We start from the raw sequence: 9,622 nt of genomic DNA on the forward strand, positions 1-9,622 counted from the left end.
CAAGCCACAGCACTGCCTTTCTTCCTTGCCCTTCTCAGCTGGCAGAGAGAAGGTCTGGGGCTAAACGCAGGAGCTGAGTTGCGGCTTCCACTTCCAGTAATCCTTTAATCCTGTCTGATTCAAGCACAACAACCCCGGGAACTGTGCAGAAGGACCCGAGGTAGTTTGACCCAGAGGGTATGTTAAATATCATCTTGCTGTGTCATCTCTGGGCATAGTAATTTGAAAAAACTCTCATTTACTTGTGAGTTCCTGCTACATGCTGGCACTGTACTCCATGTTTTACCAGCTGACAAGCATCCTTACGAAGTGGAGTTATTAACCTGCAAGAAAATAGCATTTCCCCACTACACTGAGTGATCCATGCCTCTGGAATTAGGTAGAACTCATTGGAGGCATGGTTTTGCAACTCTGCTCTGTGGCCTTTGGGAAGTGTCTCACTTATTGTGAGTAAAGCACGTCACAGTGGTAATCGAGAAGGAAGTACTCAATTACTGATAAGTTCTCCTTGTTAGTTATCTCTGCTTTATAGCTGAAGAATCAGTTTAGTAGGTGGGGGGATGTGGGAGTGGAGAGAAAAAGCCTGTGGGGTCACCGGCTCAGACAGTGTAGAGGTTGAGTCTAAGACTTCTATCACATTCAGGGCTTGAAGTTTACATCTTGCTGATGACTCCAGGGAACCAGAGTGTTCTCCCGACAGCTTTCAAACAATAAGAATGACATGTCTGGACCTCAGTGTGGGGTTGGGTGAGTGAGGAGGGGACCTGCTTTCCAGGTGTCATGGAACCAGTGATTCCAGGCCAGATGAAGTTAGCTCTGAGATCCAAGGGGTGTCCATTCTTCTGCTGGTTGAGGGCTTGGCTCACTGTCCACTGCCTGCAGGGAGAACTGAGTGGTAGGTCTTGAGTCTCTGTGGTCCCAGGCCCCACAGATATTCAGATCACTCTCCCCACCTGCACAGGACACATGAGCCAGTTCCAGGGCACATGAGTCAGTTCCAGGTGAACGAACCGTTGGCCTCTCAGGTTCCCAGCTCCTGCTCCTTCACATGGAAGGGTTGCGGGTCCCGCCTACATCCTAGAACTGCTTTTTCTCTGCATTCCTCCAGGGGTGGGCATTGCTCTCACTTAACAAATGAGACAACTATGGCTCAGAGACAATTACAGCTCAAAGCGCAGTTGCACAGCCAGGGAAGAGTGCTGAGAGAGCAGCCTGGCTTTACTATTATTTCGCCCTGTTATCTCCAGCACACACTTCTTGGGCTGTTTAGATAGCAGGCAGGCACACGTGTGCCTCAGCAGGCAGCCAGAGGAGGTGGCCTTAGGGTCAGGGAGGCTTTCTCAGCACACTTGAGAGTCACAGTGTGCTCTCTGGAAATCATTATCTGAGGATGTTTATGAAGGCCAAAGAGGTCAATTAGCTAACAGAAACATATTTTTTAGCTCATTAGGATTTGTTTAATGCCCAGTGACATATGGTCACATCACTCCACTGTTTGCAGCCAATGAACTGAGCCTGATTTATTGTAATAATAAGGCCCCCCTAGTCCCTGCTGGAAAGACTGGGCCTTCTGCTCTGCCTCCACGTGGGGAATCACAGCTCTGAACATGCATCCCAGTCTTCTGAGGAGTAAGTATCTTTTAGGGAAAGCGCTCCTCCCAGACTCTTACTGCGATGCAGTCTCAGGATGGGATGCCTGGAGCTGTTGCTGCATCTTGATTTTAGTTGATGGCCCAGAACCTCACAGAGGAGAAACTGAACTGGGGTCTGTTGCAAGTTACTGGGTTGCCAGAGTTAGATAGTGCCTGCAAGAAGAGGTAACCTGTCCTGCTTGGTGTAGCCTGCGCTCAGTGGGAGGAAATTCTGTCCTGGAGTTCTCCATACTCTCCAGGAGCCAGGTATGTCCTGGCCCCCAGATAAGAGAGAGCATGAGAAGGTGGCAGCAGCTGAGGAGAGCATGTTCTTGGCAAGTCCCAGAGTGGGAGACAGGAGATGTTCTCCACCTCTCCATCCGGCCTTGTTGGCCATTGACCCAGGGGCTACAGAGTCCCATTGTGATTTGGGGTTTGAGTTTGGCGTTGGGATGGAGTCAGAAACCCCTGCGTTCTCCCTCACTTGTACAAACAGCTACAAGGGCAGAAGTGTCAAGAGTGTGGGCTTAGGAGGCCCCCCAACCCTACTGCTTTCTAGGGCAGAGACCTAGATTAGGTGACATGACTGCTCTGTGTTGTCTTCCTCCGAAGGAGAAAAGCCTCAGAGTATTGTTGTACCAGTATTAGTGGGTATAAAGAAGAAGCCGAGAACTCAGTAGGAGTTGGTGAATGAAAGCCTGTGATCAGAGTTCCTCGGTGGGTTGGGGAGATATAAGCAAAGACTCAGAGGTTGCCTTTAAGACCCTGGGTTACTGAGTGCTTCTGAGGCCCCAAACCTTTCGCAGGCCTCTGTCTGTAGAGTCTGGAGAGTCTGTACGCCTCAGAAATGCCCAGACTTGGTGCTCACTCCAGAGCACACCCGCAGAGACCACGGCATAAGATTAAATGACTCAAAAGGTGTGCTGCTGTTGGGCTAGTCCAAAGGAGCATGCCTGCAGCCGGGGCAATTCAGGAAGCAGTCAGCTGTCTGTTACATTGCGAATTCCCTTTCTGCAGTGGCCAGAGCCCTTGTCTCTGTGGCTATTTATCCACCCACTCAGCCACTCACCCAGCCATATCTATCTATCTATCTATCTATCTATCTATCTATCTATCTATCTATCATCTATCTATCTAATCTATCATCCATGTTAGCTTTTCCCTTGAAACTCATAATGGACATTTTCAAATGGTACAGCAAATATCCATGTACTATCTACCTAGATTCCACCACTGACATTTTATTCTGCTTTCTTTAGTTTATATCTTACCTCTGTCTCTTTGGATCCCTCTCTAACCCTCAAGCCAACATATTTTTTTGGGTGCATTTCAGAGCAAGTTGAACCTTGTCTTTATTGTGTTTTAATTAGTTTTCTTTTAACTTTTAAAAAAATAAGAGTAAAACATATTCACTTTTACAAGTTAAATAATGTATAAATGTGTGAAAAATATTTTTTTGAACCCTTTTTTAAAGCCTTTCTAACCCAGCCAATAGTAATAGTTTAATGTGTAGCTGTCCTAACGTTTTTCTGTTCATATGTGGAAGAACATATGTAGGAAATTTATCCTTCTCTACCTATGGATGTCTATCTATTTATCCATCTATCTTGTGTCATCTCATAATAGTATGCAAAGTAATTTGCAATATTTTCACTTAAACGTCCTTCCAAGTTGAAGCCTATACATAAAGTTTATCCTTTTAATGGCTGCATAACAGTCTCTGATAACTTACTGATCCATTCCCTTAGTGAGGGATAGTGTAACTTTTTGTTTTTTAATGTCAAACTCTTTCTGGTGTAGTCTAGGTGGTAGGGATAGAGGGTTTCAGTACAAGAATCTGTAACTTATCCCATTGCAAAATTGCATTCAGGCATCTCCTTTATTTTCTCTTCCTGTCCCCCCGCAGATCTTTTGAGGAAGACTCTTCTTCTGGGTCATTATCTCTTTACTGTTCTCTTGATGCATGACTCCAACAGGAAGATGGTTTCATCCACTTGGACCTCACTGGCATCCAACTTGTTGACATTACACTTCAGGGTCTCTAGCTGCTGGAGTTTGGGGGCTGTGATCATCTTCCCTATTTCTTGCAGCTTTTCCTCCTCTGCACATGTAGACTCTGCATAGATGCATGATGGCTTCTATCCTCTGAGACTTTTCTAGTAGATGCTTGTTCTCTTTGGTTGCAAATTGCCTCCTTTCTATCAGGTTGGCTATGCTCTGGAGTGATACGATATTTTCTGAGAGCATCTTATAAAGCATATCCTTTGCCTCCTTTGCTGGAATCATTGCAAAGTCTTCTACCTGCTTTTGCTCCAGTGTTTCTTTTGCAAAACTAGAAGGAATATTCTGGCATAGCGAGACCCAAATCTCTCCTGTAGACTGACTCCAGAGTGGCTGTGGCTAGGGATCCTTATGGAGGTTGATGACATACATTCCTCCACCACTGTCTCCAGGCTTTCCAATAAAGTCTAGTGGATCATCTCCCAGCAGAGTGAGATAATGATCAAGAACTTGCTTTGAGATGTTATAGCCAACATGTAGGGATCTGACGATCCTACTGGAAGAAAATGGGTGGGTGAAGGGGTCACTTAGAGGGGGTGGTGATCCCAGTCACCATGGTGGGATGGTGGGAGCATGGTGGGATCTGTCAAGGTTGGCCTGCCAATAAATCCTATCATCTGGAACGGGCTCTTCCTTATCTGTGGTGTGTTTTTGTCTCTTGGCCTTGGGCTCCCCAGTAGCTTCAGCCTTAGATGATGTCCTCCTTTTTCTTTTTCCTATCAAGCTTAGTTTAGGAACCAGGTACATGTCCTATTCATTGGTGGCAAGAGTTGGGCAGGTGACAGTGGCCCAGGGTCTGAGTTCTCAGTGGCAGGCACCAATGCGCAATGCTGCACAAAATGTGTGTCTGGTAGGGGCACAAGTGTGTTTGATTCCTCAACATAGTCCATGGTCTTTCCATCCTCCACGGTCTCTGTGAGCTGATCTGCCACTTTCTTCACGATGGCTGACATAGTCATTTTGTTATTCAACAGCAGCTCCTCATCAATCAACTCCTCAGTGTCACTACACAATGTGTCGGCAGTACAGATGTACCGGGTACCTGAGTATTTACAACACCCTGCTGCACTGGCCTTCATTGTCCACTACACCACGGTGGTGCACTTGATTTATCACCAGGTTATGTTGGAAGAGGACACAAAGGGCTCTTTAAAAACCTGGTCCAGTGATGTTCCTGTGTCATGGGCCACTACTCTAGTGGCTGGCTGCCAGTTCTGATTAGGTGGACTCCAATTTTTCCATGATCTCCCCAAAATGCTCTTGCAGAAACAAAGAGCGCAGTTTAATTTCTGCTTGACTCATTGTCCTGAGGGGTCTCAGAGCTCTGGGTCAATGCAACCCAGTGCTGCCGAAGTCCCTGCCGAGAGCCTTCAGCTCTTTCTCGCAAGAGCGAGTTGTTTCTGCTTTTTATCCTATAAACAATATTGTGATAAATGTTCTCAAACACATGTCCTTAAGGATTAATGCTTCTTGTTTCTGTAGAATTAATTTCCAAACCTGGGCTTGCTGAATCAAAGGGAATGGGCACTTGTTCATTTGATCGTTTATTATATTTTTCATTAACTTCCAAATTATATAATAAATGCATACTTTTTCTGTTTTTAACAACTTGATGTATAATCGACATACAATAAGCTACCCATACTTGAAGTGCAGGATTTGGTGCATTTTGGCATGTGTATATACCCATGAAACCATCACCACAATCAAGGAAATATACATTGTTCCACCCCCAAATTTTCCACATGCACCTTTGCATCTCCATCTCCAGAAAACACTATAGGTTACTTCACATTTTCTAGGATTGTATGTAAATGGAATTATGCCACATATGCTATTTTTTGTCTGTCTCCTTTTACGTACTTCTTTTACTTTAATGATTTTGAGATTTAGCCATGTTGTTGAGTGTACCATTAATTCATTTATTTTATTGCTAAGTAGTAGTCCGTTCTATAATATACTACAGTTTGTTATCCACTCACCTTTTGATAGACCTTGCTTCCAGTGTATGTTTATTATAAATATGCTGCTGTGAAAATTTGAATATAAGTCTTTGTGTGGACATATGCTTTCATTTTCACTAGGAAAGGAATGCATGTTTAATGTCTTAAAAGACTACATAACTGTTTCCAAAATTTAAATTTCTACCCTCAACAGTGAGACTCCTAATTCCTCCACATCAATACCAACAATTGGTATGGTCAGACTTTTTAATTTTAGCCATTCAAATGGGCATATAGTGGTTTCTCCTTGTGATTTCAATTTGTATTTGCTTGATGATTAATGGTGTTGAGCTCTTTTTACATATTTATTGGCCAGTTGTATATATTCTATGGTAAAATGTCTGTTTAAATCTTTTGCTCATTTGTTGGGGGTTGTTTGTTTTATTATTGATAAATTAAGAGTTATTTTTATATTCTGGATGAGTCTTTTGCCTAATACAAGTGTGCATGTATCCCAATCTGTGGCTTGCCTTTTCATGCTGTTAATAATGAAATTTGAAGGTCGAGTTTTCATGTTCAATAAATTCCAATTTATCAAATTTTCTCTTATGCTTTATATTTTTGGTGCCATCTCTAAGAAATCTTTGCCTGTCTCAAGGTCACAAAACTTGTCTTTAATGTTTTTTTCTAGAAGTTCTATATAGTTTTAGGTTTCACATCTATAATGCTTTTGAGTTAATTTTTGTGTACTGTGTGAAGTAGGAGGTCAAAGTTTATTTTTTTCCATGTGAATCTATTTTTTTCCAGTTGATCTAACACTAGCTTTTGAAAAAGCTTCCATTGAATTGACTTGGCATTTAGTCAAAGAGTGATTAACCACATATGTGTGGGTCTATTTCTGTACTCTGTTCTGTTACATTCGTCTGCTTCCCTGTCTTTTCACCAATACCACACTGTCTTGGTTACAATAGTTTATAGTGTCTTGAAATCATGCAGTGTGAGACTTCCAACTTTGTTATTCTTCATCAAAATTATTTTGGCTCTTCTAGTTCCTTTGATTATCCATATAAATTTTAGATTCATATAATTGATTTTAGAATCAAATAGTTGATTGGGATTGAGTTAAATCTATAGATCAGTTTGGGGGATAATCAACATCTTAACAATACTGAGTCTTCCAACTCATTAATTAGTATATCTCTTTATTTAGGTCTTCTTTGATTTATTTTATCAGTTTTGTATGATTTCAGTCTATAGGTCATGTAAATTTTTCTTACAAATAGCTAAGCATTTCTTATATTTTTAGGTGCCGTTTGTAAATGATAGTTTTTCTTTAAATTTTCATTTCCAGTAATTCATTGTGTATTGATTGTATATACTGCAATGAGGTTAAATTCATTTATTCATCCTAGTATGATTTTGGACATTTCTTGGAATTTTCTAAGGGTTTATTCATGTTGTATTTCTTCCTTTTCCATCTACAGACTGCATCTCTTGTTCTTGCCTTATTGTACTCGTTAGGACCTCCAGTATCTAGATCCTGATTTTAGGGTGAAACATTCATTCTTTCATCATTAAGTTGATGTTATCTGTAGATTGCTTTTTGTAGATGCTCTTTATCAGTTTAAGAAAGTTCTTGTTTGGGGGATGTCATGTGATGACAGAAGCAGAGGTCAGAGTGATGAAGCTGTGAGCTGAGGAGGGCCAAGGACTGATGACCATCCCCAGAAGCCAGCAAAAGGCAAAGACTGATTCCCCCCGTGTCTCGGAGAAATTCCCAGGGCGTTAATTACATCTATGTATTGTGACATGCACAAGGAGTGTTTACAGCTTTCAAGTTTTCCAAACGTATAAGACTGTAATGGAACAGGCATCTAAACAAAGAAGTTTGGGTTGAGAATAAAAAGATAAACTATTTAAATTGTTTAAAAGGAAAGAAAAAGGAATTCAGAAGGTTATAGATGAAGAAGATATCTTGAAGATAAACTTACTTTCTCTATGAAGTGTTTTCCCAGGAAACACGTATTAGAATGATGTGCTTAGTTAAGCAAAACGGAACTGTGCTGACTTTCTGGGCTCTACAATTTATCAACTAACCTACTGTTTTTATCAACTGGTATCCTTGTGCCATTGGGGCACAGAAGTGATGATGTGCTTTATTTTCTCTACTCTAATTTTAATGTATTCTCTCTGCTTTCCCTTTCCCCTTCTATAAAGATGGCGTACTTAATGAAGGTGTTTATATGTGAGAGGAAACAAAACTGTTTAAAGTAACAACCCATAAAGAATCAAAGCAATTTAAGAAATTTGAAAAATTAGTAGAAACAGCTTTTGTGTATGAAGGGGGACTATGTAAATTATAGCAAAACTTCTGACATTTAGAACTTTTATAAAATTATAAAACTTTATAAATTACTATCAATCAGATTATCACATTTAAAGTTAAAAGGGAATCTAGAAATTATCTCCGGTGATCATACTGACATTTCCCCCCCCCCCCCCAGAAGACATTCTTGAAGTAAGAACTTTCTGGTGCAAGTTTTTTATCTCCTGGCGTATGGTATATATAAACAAATCACTACCAACTACTTTGATGAGTACTGATCTAGTCAATACCCTTTGTTTTATAAATAAGGAAATAAACTGAGATAGGTCTTAATAGCCTTCAAATAAATCTTTATTCAAGTATTTAGCACTTATGTAAAAGCTAACTAGACCATTTCATCATTATCCAAGAATTTTTGGAGGTAGAAGTGGGGTATTATTTCCTATCTCCAGTTGGAGAAAAAGAAAATTAACATGTTCATGAATAAGAAAGTTTAACTTTGTAAAGACATCAGTTTTTCCTAAATTAATCTATAATCGTAATGAAATTCTATTTAAAATTCCAATGTAATAATTTTGAGAATTGAACAAAGTAACACTAAAACTTTTGGAAGACTAAGTATCAGTGGATAATTAAGACAAAAGTAAAAGTGAAGAGGGGAGACTTATCTGACCAGATGATAAAATATTATTTTACCAGACAGATAGATTATGTTTGTGTGTATATATGAAAGACTGATATAGGTATACGAGTATATATATATATATATATATATATATATATATATATATATAATATAGACACACACATACACAGTAGTGGTGGCTTCATAGCTAAGAAAAATGATTATTTAATAAATTCTATTGGGAAATGGACTTCATCCTTGCAACTATAAAAAATAAAAATAAAAATTGATTAAAGACCCATACATGAAAGGAAATGTTATTTAACTGTTAGAACAAAATTCAGAAGAATGTAATTGTGACCTTGTATCTGGGGAAGATTTCTTAAACAAGAAACAAATGGATTAATCATAAATAGAGGAAGATTAATGGATTTGATTATAGTAACATTAATGACTTCTGTTTAACAGTGGGTACTATATGCAAACATTAAAAACAAGCAACTGGAAGAATATGTGTTCAAAATATGTAAATAAAGGAGGATTAAAACTTAAAAATATTCTCATGTATTCCTAGTATTTTGGGAGTTTTTAGAAAAACCATGAATGAATTGTGAAATGCGTCTATTGAGATGATCATGTTTCTCTTCTTTAGTTTGTTAACATGGTTGATTAGATTGATTGATTTTCTAATTTTAAGCAGCCTTGCATTTGTGGTATAAATGTCACTTGTCATGATGGATTTTTATTTTTATATGTTGTTGGATTTAACTGACTACTGTTTTGCTGAGGATTTTGCATGCTCATGAGGGCTAGCCGCCTGTCGTCTTTCCTTTTGGCTTTGGTATCAAGGCAATACCAAACTTATAAGGTGAGTTGGAAAGTATTCTATCCTCTTTTTAAATTCCTCCATTTTTCTATTTATGGGACAGTTCATGTAGAATTGATATTATTTCAATTATTTGAAGAGCTGAAAATTACTGCTCTAGGCAAGGAAGGAGGGCTAGTTCTATTTACTTCTTATTCCCAATTCTCAACT

The 9,622-nt window shown here is 39.5% G+C and overlaps 1 pseudogene; it reads right to left on the reverse strand.

Annotated features, from left to right (window-relative positions):
• Positions 1–2,966: 2,966 nt before the first annotated feature.
• LOC109438284 (DNA-directed RNA polymerase III subunit RPC3 pseudogene) lies at positions 2,967–5,068 on the reverse strand (annotated as a pseudogene).
• Between the last annotated feature and the right edge of the window lie 4,554 nt (positions 5,069–9,622).

Source organism: Rhinolophus sinicus, chromosome 15, assembly GCF_057876585.1.
Source record: "Rhinolophus sinicus isolate RSI-liver-muscle chromosome 15, RSI-T2T, whole genome shotgun sequence".
In the NCBI taxonomy this organism is placed as follows: domain Eukaryota; kingdom Metazoa; phylum Chordata; class Mammalia; order Chiroptera; family Rhinolophidae; genus Rhinolophus; species Rhinolophus sinicus.